Below are 24,582 nucleotides of genomic sequence, written 5' to 3'. Positions count from 1 at the left end.
TAGCATGGAGAGCTGCATCAAACCAGTCTCAGGACTGAAGACCACAACAACAACAGAGGTGACATATCATATTCAGGGTAATCGGTTTCTCATCTGCTCTTATTCCCTTAGTGCCTTACAACCATTGCAGAATCTGTACCCAGCTGAGGAGTTGGCACATCTGATACATGACCAAATGTACTTGGTTCAACGGGGGAAGGGGCAGGGGGATGAGCAGGTGTCATTCGGTTGGGTGCTAGGTCATGTCGGAATATGGGGCAATGAACGGGCTGATCGGGCTGCCAAGGAGGCCTGCAGAGAGGAGGATGTGACACAGAGTTGTATTCCCTTGCAGGCTGTCGTTTCTGCACTCCACAGGAAGTGCAAGCAGTTGTGGGAGGAAGAATGAGTGGCGGTAATGGCTAATTAGCTGCGGTTGGTGAAGTCAACAATTCAGCAGTGGCGTTCGTCCTGACGGTTGCTCAGGCGGGATGAGGTGACCCTCGCCCATCTTCGGTTTGGGCACTGTTGTCTCACACATAGCTTTCTATTATGGCGGGAGAATCCCCTGTTTTTTTATGCTTGTGGTGTGCACATCTCTGTCCCCCACATTTTAATGGAGTTCATTTTATACTGTGATGCAAGGGCAGAAGCAAAAATTGGTGGGTATCTGTGCCCTCTATTTTACCTGATGATGAGGCGAGTGTAACTAGGGTTTTAAAGTTTTGCAGTGTGTCTGGACTCTGGCCTAAACTTTTAGGCTGGAGGTTTTAGTGTATTGCAGAGTGGCTGGCTCCTCACTTTTTTCCTTGCAGTCATCCAGCCACATCCATACTGTTTTAGCTCCTTCTACCACTTTCTTCCTGTGCCATTCATGTTTTACTACTGACGCAATGTTTCATCCCATGCTTCGATGTGGGTATGTACATAGTTTTCTGACCTTTGCTACCTGTGTTTTATGTTCTGTTTTATCTGTATGAGAGTGAGTAACAAGTACATTGAACACCTCCTGTAGTCTCAGCAGACAGATGTCTTTCATAGAAGAGTGGCCCATATCTCAAGAAGTATTTGTTTCTGGGCATAGTATTTAGTAACTTAAATTGACCTTATATAGAGGAAAATTACAACTTATCATAGCACCTAAAAACTAACATCAGAAATACAGAGTGATTCTATCTAAAAAGCAGGACTTGATATTTGATAGTACGAAGAGTGGACAGAAGCTGGAGGAGAAGTGCCACAAAGGAAGTAAAGAACTGTTTTAGGCAGTAACAGAAATTTGAGCTATTCATTCGTATTTAATATTTTATACTGCGTACATAAAACGGGACAGGGTAGAGAAATTAAATGCAGCTTTAAGATTCATTCACTGTGATGAACATTATTTGTCTGTTGGTCCACAAGTGGGTGTCATATTTTAATAAAAGATATATGCTAGTTAAAGATAGGGGTGCACTTTCCATTTCTGTAATAATGTACAGAAACTTTAAAACCACACATTTATTTACTTAGATTTTCTTTACATGGAACCACCAAACTAATGGCTTTTGAAAACCACAGAAATAATAATTTTGCAATAATTATACATACAAAATATGTTGTATACAACAAATGTCTCACAATAATATCTATTTTACAGTTTCTGGAAATTCCTGGATGGAGCAATACGTAAAATAAGGTAAAGGCAACAACTCACAACTCACCTGTAGCGAGCCAATGCATGGAACACAGTAACACATAACATGAAAGCAGCATTCACACTAGCTTTCAAGCACTGCTTTTTTTCTTCAGCAATAATACACACATTCATGCACACAGGCACGGCCACGGCAAGACTAATTAATTGATACTCGAGTTCTGAAAGTGTTCACCTGAGCAAATGAGGTGGGAAAGTGGTAGGGAAGCATGCAAGGAGGTGTACTGGGAAAAAGACTTATTGTTGCACTGATACGTTCATGGCTGCACAATAAGATGAAAAAAGTACAGATGGTGCAACATAAAAAGATGTAGGAAGAGGGAGTGGGGGAACTGATAGGGGAGAGAGGTTGAAGGGGGGGGGGGGGGAGAATGCCTGCATTCAGGGCTTGAGGGGGTGGGAAGTAGTGGGAATAGGCAGTGCATGAACTGGGCAGAGTAGCTATGGTTTGGACAGAAGAGAGAAGGGGAAAAGGCAAGGTGAGGCATTGGGAACGGGTTAGAAGTGGTTTAGCACAGGGGGATTGCGAGAGTGTAGGATGAGTTGGAGAGACAATTCCCATCTGCATAGTTCTGAGAAACTTGTGGTGGAAGGGAGTGTCCAAATGTCCCATGTAGTGAAGCTGCTGTGAGAACATTTGTGTTGTGGTCTGCAGCATGTTTGGCAACTTGATGGTCAAGTTTACAGTTTGCCACAGTTTTGCAGTGGCCATTTGTTCAAGTAAACATCTTGTTACTTGTTGTGCCCACATAGAATACTGTAAAATGTTAGCAGCATAGCTGATATATAATATGACTGCTTTCACATGTGGTGCTTCCTTTTATTGGGTAGGAAACTCCTGTGACTGGACTGCAGTAGGAAGTGGTGGGTGAGTGTATGGGCTAGGTCTTGCATATAGCCTGACCACAAGGGAATGAATGAATCATGGGCTGCAAGATTGGGAGTAGGATTGCAATATGAATAGTCAAGGATAGTTTGTATTTTGGATGCACACTATTTTGGGGGATGTGGTTAGAATTCTGAATAGGATATACCTCATCTCAGGGCACAATGTGAGATAGTCGAACCCCTGGTGGGAAATGTGGTTGAGCTTTTCACTGTGACCTTGAAAAGCTCAACCACATACTCCACTAGGTTTTTGACTACCTCATGTTGTGCCCTGAGATAAAGGATATCCTACCCAAAATCCTACTCACATCCCCCATAGTAGTGTTCAGCCACCCATCCAACTTACAGGTCCTACCACAGTCCAGTAACAGGCATTTTGGCTGTTATATACTTTTCGGGATGTGAGGTCGTGGTCCAAGAGCTTTTCTGCTCCTTATGTTTCGTCCAGGACTGCGCTGGACTTCCTCAGAGGCGCTGCTCCACTGAGTCTTGCCGACTGACTGGTCGGGTGTCTGAGAGCGACTTATATATTGTGAGAAAGGGGGGCATGGTTCAGGTGACACGTGATGAGCAGTGATAATCCATAGCAAAGATAAGGTTGACTATTGATTACCACCTTGTCAAGATAAAAATTGTTAGCAATTTTGTAGAGCCACTGTCTATATATCGCTGAGTTTCATAGCCTCCTCTTTCCTATTAAAATTATCATGATGTTTATAAATTTCAATAGCTTCTCTGTATAGGCGTGGATAGTAATTTAACGTTGTAGATAAAAGTTCGGTATCCGAAAACTTCACTTGGTGGTTGCCTGGTTGAAGAGCATGTTCCGCTACAGCTGATTTTTCTATTTTTCCAAGTCGACAAAGACTTTTATGCTCTTTCAGTCGCGTATTTACGCTTCTTTTGGTAGTACCAATAATTTGATTAAGTCATCTACCTCTATCCAAAAAGAAGATAAAAGAACTTTGTTGAAAAGTGAAGCTATGTGCCCCACATTGTATGGTGTACCTAAAATTCACAAAATAGATTTTCCTTTAAGACCCATAGTCAGTGCCATCAATTCTCCCACTTATGAAATAGCAAGATACTTAACAACTTGTTTACAACCATTTTTTGGAAAAACGGACCATATATAAAAGACTCGCGTCATTTTATTGAAGAACTAGAGGGACTAAGTCTGGCCCCTGAAGATATTCTTGTAAGTTTTGACATTGTGTCCTTATTCACAATGATTCCTGTTAACGAAGTTATGATTTTCATAACGGATATTTTTCCAGAAGATTTGACTGTTCTTTTTAGACATTGTCTCACATCAAGTGAGTTCCAGTGGGATAATGAATTTTATGAACAACTTGATGGAGTAGCAATGGGTAATCCATTAGGCCCTGCGATTGCCAATCTTTACATGGAGAGATTTGAACAATCAGCCCTAGACAAAGCTAATAACAAACCATCTCGTTGGTATCGATATGTAGATGACACATTTGTGGTTTGGTCCCATGGCAGAAAGGCCTTGGACAATTTCTTTGATTATTTAAATAAAATTCATCCAAAAATACAGTTTACCATGGAAATAGAAAAGGATAACAGAATATTTTTCTTGGATGTCTTAGTTATGAGACGATCCGATAAAAGCGTGGAATATAAAGTTTTTCGGAAGGCAACACATACAGACAGATATTTACATAAAAATTCTAATCATCATCCACAACAAAAAAGGGGTGTCATAAAACGTCTTGTCGATCGAGCAGAATGGATATGTACACCTGAACATTTGGATGCTGAAGTGAAACATTTGAAGCAGGCTTTGGAAAAAAACGGCTACTCAAAAAAAGAGATAAATAGAATTTTGCGTCCAAGGAACAGAAGACCAAAAGATAAGAATGAACCACAACGACAGAAAAATACAGTAGTTCTCCCTTTTATTAAAAATGTAACAGATCAGATTGGTAAGATTTTACGAAAACATGACATAACACCGGTCTTTAAACCAACAAAGAAAATAAGTCAAGTACTACGATCTGTGAAGGATAAACGCCCTCCTCTGTCGACATGTGGTGTGTATAAAATGCCTTGTACCTGTGGAAAAGTTTATATTGGTACTACCAAAAGAAGCGTAAATATGCGACTGAAAGAGCATAAAAGTCTTTGTCGACTTGGAAAAATAGAAAAATCAGCTGTAGCGGAACATGCTCTTCAACCAGGCAACCACCAAGTGAAGTTTTCGGATACCAAACTTTTATCTACAACGTTAAATTACTATCCACGCCTATACAGAGAAGCTATTGAAATTTATAAACATCACGATAATTTTAATAGGAAAGAGGAGGCTATGAAACTCAGCGATATATAGACAGTGGCTCTACAAAATTGCTAACAATTTTTATCTTGACAAGGTGGTAATCAATAGTCAACCTTATCTTTGCTATGGATTATCACTGCTCATCACGTGTCACCTGAACCATGCCCCCCTTTCTCACAATATATAAGTCGCTCTCAGACACCCGACCAGTCAGTCGGAGTGCACATATTCTGTCCTGAGGGGAGAGCGGAGGAGAAGGGTGGGGTGGGGGGTAAAGGGGGACTGACAGGAAGATCCCCCAGCCAAGCATTAAATTAACCTTGGAAAATATGTCAATAACCATGCCGACCCTCCGCCGATGCAAGACAAGCGCACATGAAAAAGAATAACATATGTACCATGTAAAAAGTCTGCATTGAAAGATAATTGACAATACTTTAGTTATATCCATTATTATGATGAAGAAACATTGGCTGGCAGTGGGTTTTGATTGAAAAACTTGAGTTATATTAAGGTTTAACAAACTGTAAGCCTAGGGGCTCTCACTGATTTTGGTTGCTGTAAGGCAAAGTTGCTAGAAGAGCTACATCTGACATGCACTAATAAGTCTGCTGGTCTTAGCCAGGCACACATGCCAAAATCTGGTTGAAGAATGATTCATTTAAAAATTATTTCATACAATGTACACATGTTATTGAACTTAATGTGTATAAAATACTGACAAGGATTATTTAAGTAGAGTGGAAAACTGTCAACCTTGTGGGAGATCAGTTTGGGCTCCTAAGAAATATAGGAATGCTCAAGGCAATACTAATCCCATGACTCTTAGAAGACATGTTAAAGAAAGGCAAAATTATGTTTACAGCGTCAGTGATTTACAGAAAGTTTTTGACAACACTGACTGGATTACATGCTTTCAAATTCTGAAGGTAGCAGAGATATAATACAGCTGGTGAAAATTATTCACAACTTACACTGAAACCAGACAGCAGGTATGAAATTTCAAAGGGCATGCAACAGAAGCAGGTTTTATGATCACTCTCAGAGAAAAGGCAAAGCTCATGGAAGAATCATTGAATGGAATGGGTAGTGTCTTGAAAACAGTTTATAAAAAGGTTGAATTAAATCAGGAGGTGCTGGAGAAATTATATTAGGAAATGAGAAACTAAAAGTGGTAGTTGTGTCTTGTTATTTAGGTAGTTAAGTAATAAAATGATGGCTGAAACATAGAGGAAATAAACGCAGGTTGGCAATAGCAAGGAAAGCATTACTGAAAACAGACAAATTTGTAAACATTGAATATGAGTTTAAATATTAGGAAATTGTTTCTGGAGTAAAGCTTTCTAAAGAAGTGAAACATGGACAATAAACAGTTGAAACAATAACACAGTAGAAGCCTTTGAAATATGGTGCTAAGGAGAGTGCTGGATATAAAACAACTGATGGGAAAGTCGTACAACCAATCGGGAAAAAAATAATTTATTTCATTACCTGACTACATCAACACTATGTGATCAAAAGTATCCAGACACCCCCCAAAACATATGTTTTACATATTAGTGCATTGTGCTGCCACCTACTGCCAGGTATTCCATATCAGTGACCTCAGTAGTTATTAGACATCGTGAGAGAGCAGAATGTAGTGCTCCACGGAACTCACGGACTTTGAACAAAGGTGATTGGGAGTCACTTGTGTCATACATCTGTAGGCAAGATTTCTACACTCCTAAACATTCCTAGGTCCACTGTTTCAGACGTGATAGTGAAGTGGAAATGTGAAGGGACACATACAGCACAAAAGCGTATAGACTAACCTCTTCTGTTAACTGACAGAGACCGCCGACAGTTGAAGAGAGTCGTAATGTGTAATAGGCCAACATCTATCCAGACCATCACACAGGAATTCCAAACTGCATCAGGATTCACTGCAAGTACTGTGACAGTTTGGGGGCTGAGAAAACTTGGATTTCGTGGTCGAGTGGCTGTTCAAACCACACATTATGCCGGTAAAGGCCAAACAATACCTCACTTGGTGTAAGGAGCATAAACATTGGACCATTGAACAGTGGAAAAATGTTATGTGGAGTGACAAATAACGATACACAATGTGGTGATCTGGTGGCAGGTTGCAGGTATGGCGAATGCCCGACGAAGCTCATCTGCCAGCGCGTGTAGTGCCATCAGTAAAATTCGTAGGTGCTGGTGTTATGGTGTGGTCATGTTTTTCGTGGAGGTGGCTTGGACCCCTTGTTGTTCACATGACACTATCACAGCATAGGCCTACATTGATGTTTTAAGCACCTTCTTGCTTCCCATTGTTGAAGAGCAATTTGGGGATGGTGATTGCATCTTTCAACATGATCGAGCACCCAGCCTGTGGCAGAGTGGTTACATGACAATAACATCCCTGTAATAGACTGGCCTGCACACAGTCCTGACACAAATCCTATAGAACACCTTAGGGATGTTTTGGAATGCTGACCTCGTGCCAGGCCTCACCGACCGACATCGATACCTCTCCTCAGTGCAGCACTCTGTGAAGAATGGGCTGCCATTCCCCAGGAATCCTTCCAGCACCTGACTGAACGTATGCCCGCGAGAGTGGAAGTTGTCATCAAGGCTACGGGTGGGCCAACACCATACTGAATTCCAGCATTGCCGATGGAGGTCGCCACGAACTTGTATGTCATTTTCAACCAGGTGTCCAGATACTTTTGATCACATAGTGTACATAGATACACTGCAATCCACCATATGGTACATAGTGGAGGGTATCCTGTACCACTACATGTTACTTCCTTTCCTGTTCTGCTTGCAAATAGAGCAGGGGAAAAACGACTTTTTATATCCCTCTGTATGAGACATAAGTGGTGGTGGTGGTGGTGGTTAGTGTTTAACGTCTCGTCAACAATGAGGTCATTAGAGACGGAGCGCAAGCTCGGGTTAGGGAAGGATTGGGAAGGAAATCGGCCGTGCCCTTTCAAAGGAACCATCCTGGAGTTTGCATGAAACGATTTAGAGACATAAGTTCTCAGCAGTAGAATTGTTTGGCAATCAGCTTCAAATGCCGGTTCTCTAAATTTTCTCAGTAGTGTTTCAAAAGAAAAGAACATTGCCTTTCTTCGAGCGATTCCCATTTGAGTTCTCGAAGCATCTCCATAATGCTTATGTGTTGTTCGAACCTACTGGTAACAAATCTTGTAACCAGCCTCTGAATTACTTTGGTGTCTTCCTTTAATCTGACCTGGTATGGATCTCAAAACACTCAAGCAGTACTCAAGAATAGTTCGCAACAACGTCCTACGTGTGGTCTCCTTTACAGGTGAACCATTCTTTCCTAAAATTCTCCCAATAAACAGAAGTCGGTCATTTGCCTTCCCTAGCACAGTTCTCACATGCCCGTTCCTCATATCGCCTTGCAACGTCACGCCCACATATTTTAAACAACTCGATTGTGTCAAGCAGGACACTAGCAATACTGTATCTGAATATTACAGGTTTGACCTTTCTACTCATCTACATTAACTTACATTTTTCCACATTTGGTGCTAGCTGCCATTCGTCACACCAACTGGAAATTTTGTCTAAGTCATATATTTGGTCTCATATTATGTTTATTTGGAACTTCTATTAGATACTCTAATAGCACTTCCTCTTACCTGTCACTAAGGCATTTATCTTTTTGATTTAGTATTAAAAAACGTAAAATTTGCCTCATATTACAAAAACAAGCTGTAGTGAGAAGGTGGTTTTGATTATACTGAGTTTATAATTTATAATACTGGCTTCATTAGAAAATATAGGGTGGGACATTGATCTCTTTTTTACCTTAAAAGGGAGTCTCAGCCCCACAGTAATCACACTTTTCATGGGTCAACAAACTGAAGTTATTAAGTGCAGTGATGGACACGACCATAACACCAGGACACGATATAACTACTTTCCACAAAGAAAAAAAAAAGAATTGAAAATGGAAGATTGAAATCTAAACATCAAAGGTTTGATTTGGTTTAACAAACTACCCAAATCTCTAAGAACAAACAAATGGAATCATTTTAATACATAAATGTTTATATTCCTTCAGTGACTTTTAAGATACCTTTTGTAATATAAACCTGTAGCATACAGTTGTACAACAATAACTGTATAAAATACGTAAGACATGAAGAAGGCAACTGCTCACCTATAGCAGGTCAATACAGTGTGCATAATAACATGTAACAGAAAACAGCATTCACACTAGCTTTTGAGCACTTCTGTTTTCCCAGCAATAGTACACATATTCAATTCACACACACAACCATACAAACACCCAAACACACCTTCCTCAGCCATAGCAAGACTAATTATTGAAACCAGGTACCTGATCTGATGGAGGTGGGGAGGGGTGAGGGAAGGATGCATGGACAAGGGTAGACGGAAGAGGCAGATCTTCGGACAGATGACTTCATGGCCACACAACACAACAAAAAGGCAGATCTTCGGACAGATGACTTCATGGCCACACAACAAGACAAAAAAAACTTCCTCATAGATTAAAACTGTGTGCTAGACCAAGACTCGAACTTGGAACCTTTGCCTTTCGTAGGCAAGTGGTCTACCAACTGAGCTACCCAAGTACGACTCACGACTTGTCCTCACAGTTTTACTTCTGCCAGTATCTTTTCTCCTACCTTGCAAAGTTCACAGAAGTTCTCCTGAGAAACTTGCCTGCGAAAGAAAGGAAAAGGTCCCAATTTTGAGTCTCGGTCCGGCACACAGTTTTAATCTGCCAGGAAGTTTCAAGTCAGCACACACTCCACTGCAGAGTGAAAATTTCATTCTGAAGACAAAAAATGTATGGAGGGTACAAAAAAAAGAGATGTAGGAAGAGGGAGAGAGGGGAACAGTTGGAAGAAAAAGAGAAAGGGGTAAGGAGAGAGAGAGAGAGAGAGAGAGTAAGATGACGATGAAAGAGAAAGAGAGGCAAGAGAATGGGAGAGGGGTTGAAATGGGGGAGGGGGGGATGGAGAGGGAGATGGCTCAAATGGCTCTGAGCACTATGGGAGTCAACTGCTGTGGTCATTATTCCCTTAGAACTTAGAACTACTTAAACCTAACTAAGCTAAGGACATCACACGCATCCATGCCTGAGGCAGGATTCGAACCTGCGACCGTAGCAGTCGCACGGTTCCGGACTGCGCGCCTAGAACCGCGAGACCACCGCGGCCGGCTGGAGAGGGAGAGAGAGGGAGAATACCCACATGGGAAGGTGGGCAGTGGGGGAGAAGAGTAGTGGGAGACGGCAGTGTGTGATCTGAATGATGAAAGAGTGGTATGGACAGAAGACAAAAGTGATAAGGCAAGGTGAGACAGTGGGAACAGGTTAGAGGAGGTTCAGGCCAGTGGTACTGCATGAGTGCTGGATGAGTTAGAGACAAAATTCCCATCTGCCTAGTTCTGAGTAACGTATGCTAGAAGCGAGTATCTAAGCGGCCCCTGTAGTGAAGCAGCTGTTGAAGACGTTTACGTTGTGGTGTGCAGCTTGTTTGGCAACTGGATGGTCAAGTTTGGGGTTTGCCACAACTTAGCAGTGGCCATTCATCCTGCTGAATGGCTGGTTGGTAGTCATACCAATATGAGTATGGCTACCAACCAGTTGCCCAACAGTATGAATGGCCACTACGAAACTGTGGTCAGGAGCATCCTGTAGCACAAAATGTAGCTGAACATAACATGCTTGATTGCAATGGCTGCTTCACAACCCACTCCATCTGGATCCTCCCCTCCACCACCAGCCACCAGCTTTTCTGTACTGTGCAGATGGGGACTTATCCTTACAGGATATTTTCCCCTCCTGAAATTATCCTGTCCTCAACCTATGGTAACCTAATGTCACATGTTCCACCCACCAGTTTATGCACCCTCTGTCCTATCATCTTCTCCCTCTTCACATCCCCTTGTCCCCTTTGTGCCGCCAGCTCTGAGTTGATTCAGCACAGGGCATGGAAGGTGTGCTGCTTGTTTGTCTGACTAGAGATTCAAGGACGCCCTGACATGCGACTGTAGGGCCGCTCTTCAAACTATGCAGCATGTGACTGAACAGTGTTTATTACGAAAATTTTCTGGTGTACTCAGTGAACTGCATTTGGTGACATCTAGATCTGTGTACTTGTTAAGAGCCATAGATATTCAGTATATTTTTGAATGAAACAGTGGAAAATCCAGGATTGAATGTAACAGAATTGTGAAAAGGAAAGTTGCTACTCACCAATAGCAGAGATGCTGAGTCACAGATAGGCGCAACAAGAAGACTGTCACGTATATAGCTTTCGGCCGGTAAGGCTTTCGTCAGAATTAGATCACACACAAACACACACACACGACTCCAGGCACCTGAGACCACACAGTCATCTAGTTTTAATGAAGATCTTGCCGGCTTAAAGCTGTATTTGTGACAGTCTCTTTGTTGTGCCTATTTGTGACTCAGCATCTCCTCTATATGGTGAGTAGCAACTTTCCTTTTCACAGTACTGGTATATTTTCGAATGTTTGTTTTTCATATTGTGTTTGCTTTTATACTAAGTATGTTTTATTTATATTTATTTGTTTATACATGTGTGTTAAATGATCATCTAAACCACACTAATAATAATAATATTAATAATAATAAAGTGCTCTCTCTTCTATTAACCCCTCCCTTGCCATCCTTTTCTTCCTGTTCTTCTCACCAAATTCTTGTTGATTTTGATGATTCTTGCAAGCACCTTCAACTTAAGACTCTATTTCCTTTTTAGTGTGATGCATTTGTGGACTTGGTAAGAGGACTGAGTGGGGCAGTCATGGAATATCTGTTATACTGTGCCATTGAAGGTAAGAGTGCATTTTATATAAAGTTTCTTTCTCATTTGGTATTTCAAGTAAGCATTACGATTGTAAGAAGACTCTTTAATTACTTTTCAGTAATCAGGACAATGGCAAGTTCTTGATTTGATAGAGAGATTTCCATGAATTTTTGTTTTCTTTTGTTACCTCATGTTGCACAATATAAATACCGAGTGTCAATATGATTTGCTGAATAATTTTGTTTATGCTGGTTTTACCCATCACAAAGTATTTTGTTTTAGATTTTTTTTTCCCAGCAGAGATTTATGCAAACTCGTATTGGTTTATTCGTTATCTGCTACCAAGGAGTGTGAAAATATGTCCGTACTTATCTTGAAGATGATCCACGTGAAGTTCTCAACAATGTAGGGGTTTCTCACCATTTAAAAGTCTTCAAACTACTGTTGTGTCAGAAGTTGAAGTGTTAGTTTAATGCTATGTACAACCTCATTTCTTCTCTCATGATTTTGTAAAAGTCCCAAATATTTTTGAATGTTGTGTTTATTTTCTCTAGTTTATTATTTTTTATTGACTTAAATACGCTTTTTCTGTGCTAAACATTTTTGGCATCTATTCCCTGTTCCAAATTGAATTCAGTGAATGTTCTCTCAAAAATTATTTTATGGGCGTGTTTTAGCAAATTTTCTTTTGTTTTACAGTGTGTAACTGAAACATTTTAATTTGAGAGCCAGACTTTTTAATCTTAAAATCTACTTGCAGTGGTGTGACTCAACAGATAGACAATGTAGAATTTGCTCACTTATGTATTCCACGTTATTTCCTTAGACGTTGTTGGTGAAGCATGGTTATCTAATTTAGTAATGCCTCTATGCATTTTTCAAAACATGTTCCATATAAAACTAATAGAACATACATTTAAATAAAATAGAAAGAAACTTCCACATGGGAAAAATATATTAAAAACAAAGATTCCAAGACTTACCAAGCGGGAAAGCGCCGGTAGACAGGCATAATAAATAAAACACACAAACACACACACAGAATTTCCAGCTTTCGCAACCGACGGTTGCTTCTTCAGGAAAGAGGGAAGGAGAGGGAAAGATGAAAGGATGTGGGTTTTGAGAGAGAGGGTAAGGAGTCATTCCAATCCCAGGAGTGGAAAGACTTACCTTAGGCCAGACATACCAACAACTAAAGGGAACAGACATGGGTACCAGGATGGCCCCTTCTATGCCAACCTATTTATGGGTCGCTTAGAGGAAGCCTTCTTGGTTACCCAAGCCTGCCAACCCAAAGTTTGGTACCGATTTATTGATGACATCTTCATGATCTGGACTCACAGTGAAGAACAACTGCTGAATTTCCTCTCCAACCTCAACTCCTTTGGTTCCATCAGATTCACCTGGTGCTACTCCAAATCCCATGCCACTTTCCTTGACGTTGACCGCCATCTGTCCAATGGCCAGCTTCACACATCCGTCCACATCAAACCCACCAACAAGCAACAGTACCTCCATTATGACAGCTGCCACCCATTCCATATCAAACTGTCCCTTCCCTACAGCCTAGGCCTTCGTGGCAAACAAATCTGCTCCAGTCCTGAATCCCTGAACCATTACACCAAAAACATGAAAACAGCTTTCACATCCCGCAACTACCCTCCCGACCTGGTACAGAAGCAAATAACCAGAGCCACTTCCTCATCCCCTCAAACCCAGAACCTCTCACAAAAGAACCCTAAAAGTGCCCCACTTGTGATAGGATACTTCCCGGGACTGGATCAGACTCTGAATGTGGCTCTCCAGCAGGGATACAACTTCCTAAAATCCTGTCCCAAAATTAGATCTATCCTTCATGAAATCCTCCCCACTCCACCAAGAGTGTCTTTCCGCCATCCACCTAACCTTCGTAACCTCTTGGTTCATCCCTATGAAATCCCCAAACCACTTTCCCTACCCTCTGTCTCCTACCCTTGTAACCGCCCTCGGTGTAAAACCTGTCCTATGCACCCTCCCACCACCACCTACGCCAGTCCTGTAACCCGGAAGGTGTACACGATCAAAGGCAGAGCCACGTGTGAAAGCACCCACGTGATTTACCAACTGACCTGCCTACACTGTGACGCTTTCTATGTGGGAATGACCAGCAACAAACTGTCCATTCGTATGAATGGACACAGGCAGATAGTGTTTGTTGGTAATGAGGATCACCCTGTAGCTAAACATGCCTTGGTGCACAGCCAGCACATCTTGGCACAGTGTTACACCGTCCGGGTTATCTGGATACTTCCCACCAGCACCAACCTATCCGAACTCCGGAGATGGGAACTTGCCCTTCAGTATATCCTCTCTTCTCGATATCCGCCAGGCCTCAACCTCCACTAATTTCAAGTTGCCGCCGCTCATACCTCACCTGTCTTTCAACAACTTCTTTGCCTCTGTGCTTCTGCCTCAACTGACATCTCTGCCTGAACTCTTTGCCTTTACAAATGTCTGCTTGAGTCTGTGTATGTGCGGATGGTTATGTGTGTGTGTGTGAGTGTACACCTGTCCTTTTTTCCCCCTAACGTAAGTCTTTCCGCTCCCGGGATTGGAATGGCTCCTTACCCTCTCCTTCCCTCTTTCCTGAAGAAGCAACCGTCGGTTGCGAAAGCTGGAAATTCTGTGTTTGTGTGTTTTATTTATTGTGTCTGTCTACCGGCACTTTCCCGCTTGGTAAGTCTTGGAATCTTTGTTTTTAATATAGAACATACATTTAATTTGATGTATGGAAATGGATATAATTTGGCTCTTTTCTACCTATCCGATTGTAAAGTTAGTTATTTATTCTCTTAAAATGTGATAGCATGTAAAGGTGGATTTATACTTGTCATGTTGAATTGCAGTTCTTTTTAGTTTCACCAGTGTCACTGTATAATACGTTCATTCTGTTGTGAATAATTATAGCCCAGTGCTTTAATATTCTATAATGCATGGTTTGTGTACATACTTTGTAGATTGGTCGTATTTACTCAATCTGCACACTGCAAGTTCCTGTATGTCGGTATCCATGGTACATTAAACAGCCAACCAACCCTCCCCCCCCCAATAGTTCAGTGCTTTATTATTCTAAAATTATGCTGTGCGTAACCTGCATGCTTGCCCCAACTCCTCTCCCCTGCTTGGCCTGTATACTGCATTATCCAGCTGCCTGTCCTCCTCTCACTTTTTTGCCACACACAACATAAACTCTCCGGGAATCATACATGTTTAAAGCAAAATGGTAAATTGATAGGTATAAGTGGGATTCAGTGTTTAAAGACTTGCTCACCTACACCACTTCCCATCAAAATTTACACTTCTGTGAATTACAAAGGAGAGAAGAAACTTAAAGCCTTTGTAAGTGAAAGGTTCTAAGAACCAAAGTAATGCATGATGCTCTAAATTGGAGTTGTGTTGCACCTTGCACTTGGAAGGAATTTCCAAGGACCGAGTTAAAACCTGACGTTCTCAATCCACATTAAATCTCACCTCATGATCTTCATTAGTTTCTTGAGACTGTACAGTCCTCAGTCTTTTAGCCATTCTTATTATTGTTTTCTAGGCATTTTTATTCATAAACAAAATAAAATTAAAATGAAATGATTAGGCACCCACGACACAAAGCAAGCTTACTAAATTCATTTTTCCTAGTAAGGATTGTAAATAAAACGTACTGTTCAAAGCAGTGTTTTTAAGCTTTTATTACGCAAAGGAAAATCAGTAAATCTGTACATCCTAGCCAAGTAAATTAAACATTTGGTTGTATCTGTAAAGATAGCAGCACTTAATTCTGTCACTGATGTAAATGTCTGAAAATACTTCTGTGACTTAGGGCGGAGTGGGGGGGAATGAAAAAAAAACTAACAGTGCCTTCTATTGGTTCTTTGTTTTACTATGCCCTGATGGTTAAATGTCAGAACTACTTAACTGAACAGACGATTTTAGATAAAACTTTAATCACGTTATCTTGTTTTGGTTGGATGTATGGAACAGGTCTTTCCTATATGTCTATTGTAGGGGTATGAGCTATGAGGCAGGATTTGGGGATATGGATGAAGTAAAGGTGGACAAGGATATTGCATAGGTTGGGTAGGTGGCTGAATACCACTGTGGGAGGAGGAGGGAGGAGAAGGATATTTCTTATTTTAGGACATGATGAGAGGTGTTTGAAATCCTGGTGGAGAAAGTGATTCAGTTGCTCTACTCCTGGGTTTTACTGAATCACAAGAGGAGTGCACTTTTGTGGCTGGGCAATGAGAATGTGGGGGATAGTAAGTGACTGGTGTGACAAGACACTGGAGATCTGTTTCTGGGCTAGGGTGGAAGGGTGATTCTGATCTTTGAAGACCTTGCCGAGATATTTGGCATATTTGGAGACAGCTCACCACTAAAGATGTGATGAGGAGTAGCCAGGCTATATAGAAAGGACTTGTGCTGGGCATTTCACAAGAAGAAGAAAGGACTTGGTGTGGAACGGGTGGCAGCTGTTGAAGTGGAGGTTATTGTTGGTTGTTGGTAAGTTTGATGTAGACGGAGGTACTGATGAAGCCATTGTGAAGTGAATGTCGACATTGGGAAGGACGGCTTGTTGGTCTGAGGAGGAATAGATGAAGCAAATGGAGCAGAAGGTGTTGATGTTCTGCATGTTGGCAATCCAGGAGGACAGCATAAGTTATTTTCAGTGAGAGAGAATCCCAACAATTAGTAATAAAATGATATTTATCAAATATGAAGAAGTACTCAACTTAAGTAGTTCTTCTTCTTGAGAAATGCCCAGCACAATTATTACGAGTCCTCTGAAATATTAAAGTCCTGTCACTGTGCCGTGAGTGATGCCTACATAGTGTTGAGGGCTGGCCTATGATGCGTAGAGAACCTAAGTCTCAGATGTGATGGACAAACACTGCATCTTGTAGACTTGACGGTAACTGGAGGCTGTACATGACTCGGCCCATTGAAGAGAACTCTACCATAGCTCAGTGCTCCGGTATTTAACGGGGCAACAACCTATCACTGTAGACACATGTGATGTCCATGGTTTGGCAGCTGGCAGACCTCGGTGTAGTTCGTTCTGCCAACCTATACAGCTGCTGCGCTATGGGTGTTTTCAGAGTGACTTATCGATTGCAGTGTGCTACCCTCTGGAGTCGTGAGTAGCACACCACATTCCACACTCCCCAAATCAATGCACCGTTGTTGGAGAACTGCACGGAGAATGGTGGAAGTGAGGGGGTGGGGGCACTGCCACTGGGCAGCAGAACTATGGCGGAAGGTGCCCACCAGCCTGCACCCTGAAATTTACTTTGTGAGCATGAGGAAACATCTGCCGGGAAACTTTTGGCAGGGCACATGTCCAGGGCAAGTCTTCAGGCGTCCGTGGTGGTTCTTGCAGGTAGTCGATGACGAAGGTGACATCAGTGCATCCAGGTCCTTGGGGATCGGTTCGTCCGGTGACAGCGGGTCCACATCCATGTGGGCTGGCATTGGGGAATATTGTGTTGCTGACAAAGGCTGCTCGAAGGCATGCAAAGGCAGAGATGGGGCAGAACAGAGGAGATGCTATGAAGTCAAAAGGCCGACTGAGTGGTACGTTCTCCTCGATGGTGAGTGTTCATCGGAGGTGAGGGTATCATCTGGAGTGCACCAGGGAAGTGTGGTAGGTCCGCTGTTGTTTTCTATCTACATAAATGATCTTTTGGATAGGGTGGATAGCAATGTGCCGCTGTTTGCTGGTGATGCTGTGGTGTATGAGAAGGTGTCGTCGTTGGGTGACTGTAGGACGATACAAGATGACTTCATCTACATCTACATCTACATTTATACTCCGCAAGCCACCCAACGGTGTGTGGCGGAGGGCACTTTACGTGCCACTGTCATTACCTCCCTTTTCTGTTTCAGTCGCGGATGGTTCGCAGGAAGACCGACTGTCTGAAAGCATCCGTGTGCGCATAAATCTCTCTAATTTTACATTCGTGATCTCCTCGGGAGGTATAAGTAGGGAGAAGCAATATATTCAATACCTCATCCAGAAACGCACCCTCTCGAAACCTGACGAGCAAGCTACACCGCGATGCAGAGCGCCTCTCGTGCAGAGTCTGCCACTTGAGTTTCCTAAACATCTCCGTAACGCTATCACAATTACCATATAATACTGTGACAAAATGCGCCGCTCTTCTTTGGATCTTCTCTATCTCCTCCGTCAACCCAATCTGGTACGGATCCCACACTGATGAGCAATACTCAAGTATAGGTCGAACGAATGTTTTGTAAGCCACCTCCTTTGTTGATGGACTACACTTACTAAGGACTCTCCCAATGAATCTCAACCTGGTACCCGCCTTACCAACTATTAATTTTATATGATCATTCCACTTCAAATTGTTCCGCACGCATATTCCCAGATATTTTACAGAAGTAACTGCTACCAGTGTTTGTTTCGCTATCATATAATCATACAATAAAGGATACTTCTTTCTATGTATTTGCAATACATTACATTTGTCTATGTTAAGGGTCAGTTGCCACTCCCTGCACCAAGTGCCTATCCGCTGCAGATCATCCTGCATTTCGCTACAATTTTCTAATGCTGCAACTTCTCTGTATACTACAGCATCATCCGCGAAAAGCCACATGGAACTTCCGACACTATCTACTAGGTCATTTATATATATTGCGAAAAGCAATGGTTCCATAACACTCCCCTGTGACACGCCAGAGGTTACTTTAATGTCTGTAGACATCTCTCCATTGATAACAACATGCTGTATTCTGTTTGCTAAAAACTCTTCAATCCAGCCACACAGCTGGTCTGATATTCTGTAGGCTCTTACTTTGCTTATCAGGTGACAGTGCGGAACTGTATCAAACGCCTTCCAGAAGTCAACGAAAATAGCATCTACCTGGGAGCCTGTATCTAATATTTTCTGGGTCTCATGACCAAATAAAGCGAGTTGGGTCTCACACGATTGCTGTTTCTGGAATCCATGTTGATTCCTACAGAGTAGATTCTGGGTTTCCAAACACGACATGATACTCGGGCAAAAAACATGTTCTAAAATTCTACAACAGATTGACATCAGAGATATAGGTCTATAGTTTTGCGCATCTGCTGGACGACCCTTCTTGAATACTGGGACTACCTGTGCTATTTTCCAATTGTAACCTTCCATTCCTCTAGAGACTTGCGGTACACAGTTGTTAGAAGGGGGGCAAGTTCTTTCGGTTACTCTGTGTAAAAATGAATTGGTATCCCTTCAGGTCCAGTGGACTTTCCTCTGTTGAGTGATTCCAGTTGCTTCTATTCCTTGGACACTTATTTCGATGTCAGCCGTTTTTTCGTTTGTGCGAGGATGTAGAGAAGGAACTGCAGTGTAGTCTTCGTCTGTGAAACAGCTTTGGAAAAATGTGTTTAGTATTTCAGCTTTACGCGTATCATCATCTGTTTCAATGCCATCATCATCCCGGAGTGTCTGGATATGCTGTTTCGAGCCACTTACTGATTTCACGTAAGACCAGAACTTCCTAGGATTTTCTGTCAAGTCGGTACATAGAATTTTACTTTCGAATTCACTGAACGCTTCACGCATAGCCCTCCATACGTTAAGTTTACATCGTTTAGCTTCTGTTTTGTCTGAGAGGTTTTGGCTGCATTTGAACTTGGAGTGAAGCTCTCTTTGCTTTCGCAGTAGTTTCCTAACTTTGTTGTTGAACCACACTGGGTTTTTCCCGTCCCTCACAGTTTTACTCGACACGTACCTGTGTAAAACGCATTTTAAAATTGCCTTAAACTTTTTCCATAAACACTCAACATCGTCAGTGTCGGAATAGAAATTTTCGTTTTGATCTGTTAGGTAGTCTGAAATCTGTCTTCTATTACTCTTGCTAAACAGATAAACCTTCCTCCCTTTTTTTATATTCCTATTAACTTCCATATTCAGGGATGCTGCAACAGCCTTATCATAACTGATTCCCTGTTCTGCACTTACAGAGTCGAATAGTTCGGGTCTGTTTGTTATCAGTAGGTCCAAGATGTTTTCTCCACGAGTCGGATCTCTGTTTAATTTCTCGAGATAATTTTCAGATAGTGCACTCAATATAATGTCACTCGATGCTCTGTCCCTACCACCTGCCTAAACATCTGAGTGTCCCAGTCTATATCTGGTAAATTGAAATCTCCACCTAAGACTATAATATGCTGAGAAAATTTACGTGAAATGTATTCCAAATTTTCTGACAGTTGTTCTGCCACTAATGCTGCTGAGTTGGGAGGTTGGTAAAAGGAGCCAATTATTAACCTAGCTTGGTTGTTGAGTGTAACCTCCACCCATAATATTTCACAGGAACTATTCACTTCTACTTCACTACAGGATAAACTACTACTAACAGTGACAAACACGCCACCACCGGTTGCATTCAATCTATCCTTTCTAAACACTGCCTGTGCCTTAGTTTAAATTTTGGCTGAATTTATCTCTGGCTTCAGCCAGCTTTCTGTACCTATAACGATTTCAGCTTTGGTACTTTCTATCAGCGCTTGAAGTTCCGGTACTTTACCAATGCAGCTGCGACAGTTTACAATTAAAATACTGATTGCTGCTTGGTCCCCGAAAGGCCTGACTTTGCCCCGCACCCTTTGAGGCTGTTGCCCTTTCTGTACTTGCCCGAGACCATCTAACCTAAAAAACCGCCCAGTCCACTCCACACAACCCCTGCTACCCGTGTAGCCGCTTGCTGCATGTAGTTGACTCCTGACCTATCCAGCGGAACCCGAAACCTCACCACCCTATGGTGCAAGTTGAGGAATCTGCATCCCACATGGTCGGTGAACCGTCTCAGCGTCTGATTCAGACCCTCCACTCAGCCACAGGGTGATCCGTGGCTAAACATGCCTTGGTGCACTGCCAGCACATCTTGGCATAGTGTTACACCGTCCGGGTTATCTGGATACTTCCCACCAACACCAACCTATCTGAACTCTGAAGTTGGGAACTTGCCCTTCAATATATCCTCTCTTCTCATTATCCACCAGGCCTCAATCTCCGCTAATTTCAAGTTGCCGCCACTCATACCTCACCTTTCATTCAACATCATCTTTGCCTCTGCACTTCCGCCTCGACTGACATCTCTGCCCAAACTCTTTGCTTTTAAATATGTCTGCTTGTGTCTATATATATGGATGGATTTGTGTGTGTGTGTGCACGAGTATATACCTATCCTTTTTTCCTTCTAAGGTTAGTCTTTCCACTTCCGGGATTGGAATGACTCCTTTCCCTCTCCCTTAAAACCCACATCATTTCGTCTTTCCCTCTCCTTCCCTCTTTCCTGACGAAGCAACTGCCAGTTGCGAAAGCTCAAAATTTTGTGTGTGTGTTTGTGTGTTATTGTATTGTGACTGTCTATCTGCGCTTTCCCGCTTGGTAAGTCTTGGAATCTTTGTTTTTAATATATTTTTCCCATGTGGAGTTTTCTTTCTATTTTATGTATATAAGCTTGAATGATGAGTACAGGGAAGTCATTTATTAGTGTGAAGTATGCTGGTTTAAGTTGAGGGGCATGCCTGGAATGATTTTCCGATTTAAGACTCACATTTGTTGAATTTCTGAAGGAAAAAGGAAAGTAGGAACCAAATGTAGAAGAGCCAGAATAGATTGCATATCTCACATATTTAGTGCAGTACACATTTGAATGACATCAGTATGATGTCACAAGATGAGAAGCAACTTACTGCATGCTTGGTGAGGAAATCTGAGACATTTAAAAAGAAAATCACATTGCAAAAGGGACAGTTCCTAACAAAGAATTCCATCCATTTCCATAAATATTTTCAGGACACTACCAATCTCACATTTGTTTTTTCAGCTACTTTTGAGATAATTTGCATATCAGTTGAATGTACCTTTTTGCTTGCATTGATGAAACTGATCAATCTGCAGTGTAATTCCAGTTGAAAGGAAAAATTCTTTTACTTTAAAACTGTCCAGATGTTCTACAAAGTTTTTGTGGGAAAGAGTTTCCACATCTACACAATGAGATTGCGAAAGTGATATAAGCAGTTCAACAAACATATGTATGTGTAATATCGTTTATTGACAATGAAACTAAATTAGAAACAATTATGTGCCAACCTGAATGACAAAAATCTGCTGAACTGTTTTTTGTGTGTCCTTGTGCTGTTTATTTTTGTTGACATAAATTTTGTTATGTCTTCAGCAAACAAAAATAATTAAATAATAGCGGAAACTGGTTTTATTTGTGATCTGTGTTACTGAGAAATTGGAAACCAAGCCACATATAAGGTATTCCATGCTTTAAGAGAGACTTCATTGACATCTAATGTGATGCATTTACAGTTTCCCCCTATTCCTGCTCAGACAGCTGGGCATGGTTGTGGCAGAGGCATGCACTCATGCAAGAGAGAACCACATATGAACTAAAGCTAAGCATGCCTACAGAGTTCTTGGCCATTCCTGCTCTAGGTGGTCAGTGAATAGGTTAACAGAGGATGGCGCCATGTGCGTGCCCATTGCTGTACCACAAACTGTTTGTAGGTGAAGCCTTCAAAGGAGAAATAACTGCAGGTAGGGATATAGTTTGTCATGGTGATCAGGAAGGAGTTGTAGGTTCGGAGTCAGTCAGACATTGGAAAAGGTAGAGTTCTATAGTAGCAAGGCCATGGGAATTTGGGATATTAACAAAGATGGTGTTGTAGGTGGTTGGGTTTATGAATTTTATGGAGCTTGTAGAAGGTAGGACTGAGGGAGTGGTGAAGCTGAGTAGACAGACAGACAGACAAGGAAGAGGTTCTGGGGTGAATGTAGGGATTTGAGGAGGGTCTGGAGATCCTGATGGATTTCTTGAGAGGAGTCACTGTGGCATGACTTGTAAGGGACATATCTGGCAGCTGGTGGAGTTTCTCAGCTAGGTTATCCCTGTGGATCACAACCACAGTGGTGAAGCCTTTGTCAACAGTTAGGATCATAAGGTGGGTATCAGTTTTTAGGTGATGGGTTGCTTTTCTTTCTACAGATGTGAGGTTAGTTTACATGTTGAGGGATTTGGGCAATGGTAGTGAGGCAAGATTTGAGGTTAGGAAATTCTGGTATGTTAAACAGGGCTGATATGGTGGCAGTGGGGGTGGATCACAGTTGGATGTGGGAGTAAACTGAGTCAGGCAGAGTTCAAAATTGGTTTTGAATTTGAATATAATTGGTATTGTTAGTGGCAAAAACCTGTTTTCATTGTAGGGCCTGGGAGAAGTTGTGCAGGTGGGCACCCATTTGGAGGGAATTGGGATGATCTACAAAAAATGTTTTTGAATTGGTTTGTTTGGTTAAGCTTGCTGCTTGCCAGGAGACCACTCCCACTACTCTCTCATAGTACCAGCCTGTGTTGTTTGCGTGCCATCATTCTGATGGTTATGGATTGCTGATGAAGAGAATGCCCATAAATATTGTCCTCGACTAATCCAATAGGAATTTGATCACGTGAGGCCTCGGTAGCTGGAAACAGAGTGCCGGGCCCAAATGAGCTCACTCTCTCCGTTGCTGGCTCCCAGCCTGACAACATGTCTTTTCCCTAATCTCTTAAATTCCACTTGACACTTTAGTTGAAAAGGCTCCTTCAGACGTTTGGCATGTTCTCTGGGGGTGGGGGCACCTTATGTATTCCTGAACAAGCAATAAATTACAGATTTCTGTGTTCTTCTTTAAAACTTATCTCCCCTGGATGCTGCCCACTCATCATCCTGATACCTCCCATCCTGTGCAAAGGGAAACGTCACTGGGTTGTGAGATGGTAGGGAAGTGGAAGCTGACAATTATATGTGACGTTAAAGACAAACGTAATCTTAAACTCTTTGGTGACAATTTTATGCAGTCTTCTTTTTATGGTATGTACTGGCACTGAAAAATAAGGACGCCCTCCTGATGATGAAACTCTGTCCTGCATTAAAAAGGGAGAACATTCGTGCTTCACTGATTAAAGAGGCTTAACACAAATTTGGATTCACCATGCAGTTATCTGTTCAATGTACAGTTACTTGAACTGAAGGTTTGCAAGATGCATTTAATTTTCCTTTCTCAATTTTCATAATTCTGGTGTTCCATGCAGTGGTTGTGATGATAAAGCGACATATTGAACATTGGAAGAAGACTATTTTGCCACAGCTTATAAGAGATGTGGAGCTAGAAACATTTTCATTTATGTTGATACTGATGTCCTTTATAATTAACTTAAATAAAAAGCATATTCTGTTCAGAGAGGAAAAAAGTCGAGAACATAAAAAAAAGCAAAGAAAGAGTGATAGCCTTGTTGTATGTTAAAAGTTGCAGCAATGAAAAATTGCTACCTTTAAATACATGAAAATTTGAAACTTCCAGGTGTTTCAAAATCCTAGAGTGCACTTTTAATTTTAACAATAATACCTGGATGACTGATTAACTATGTATGAAGTTTTCTATACCTGGATCGGAATAACAAAGTGATTGATGTCCAGCTGTTCACAGGGCTGCAACCACAGCAACAGCCAATCACAGGACACTGTTGGTCGCATCTCCTGTTCTGTTCACCATTGTCAAATCTCTCTGCTACTACACATAGTGACTACTGTAGTCAGTTGTAGACAAAGCTTGTGGCTGATAACGTAAACAACTGTGGTTTATTTCATTGCGTACTTTGTTCCTCTTTGTTCATTTTGCACTCCAGAATGTCTGAAGCTTTTACTGGAAGTGAGCTAGAAAGTGTGGCTGCGATCTACTCATGTTTTGCATGGTCAGGAATGTGAGTTTTTGCGTTTGGTGTGAGAATATTTTGAGTAAGAGAGAGACAATGGTGCAACTCTATTGCCTCTAATGAAGGTAGCTAGTCAAAAGAAA

The 24,582-nt window shown here is 41.8% G+C and overlaps 1 protein-coding gene across 3 annotated transcripts in view; it reads left to right on the top strand.

The window, feature by feature from the left end:
• LOC126354604 (nuclear pore complex protein DDB_G0274915-like) overlaps positions 1-24,582 on the top strand; it is a 128,279-nt gene that overhangs the window by 90,020 nt on the left and 13,677 nt on the right. For 2 of the 3 annotated variants that reach the window (XM_050004358.1, XM_050004357.1), the window contains exons 8-9: positions 1,619-1,657; positions 11,642-11,717. The gene's annotated coding sequence lies outside the window, so the exon portion shown is untranslated. The remainder of the gene's footprint in view (positions 1-1,618; positions 1,658-11,641; positions 11,718-24,582) is intronic. The other variant, XM_050004356.1, reaches the window with a different exon arrangement.

The sequence above is a fragment of the Schistocerca gregaria genome, chromosome 3 (genome assembly GCF_023897955.1).
Source record: "Schistocerca gregaria isolate iqSchGreg1 chromosome 3, iqSchGreg1.2, whole genome shotgun sequence".
Taxonomy (NCBI): Eukaryota; Metazoa; Arthropoda; class Insecta; order Orthoptera; family Acrididae; genus Schistocerca; species Schistocerca gregaria.
This window is presented reverse-complemented; position numbering and strand designations above follow the sequence as displayed.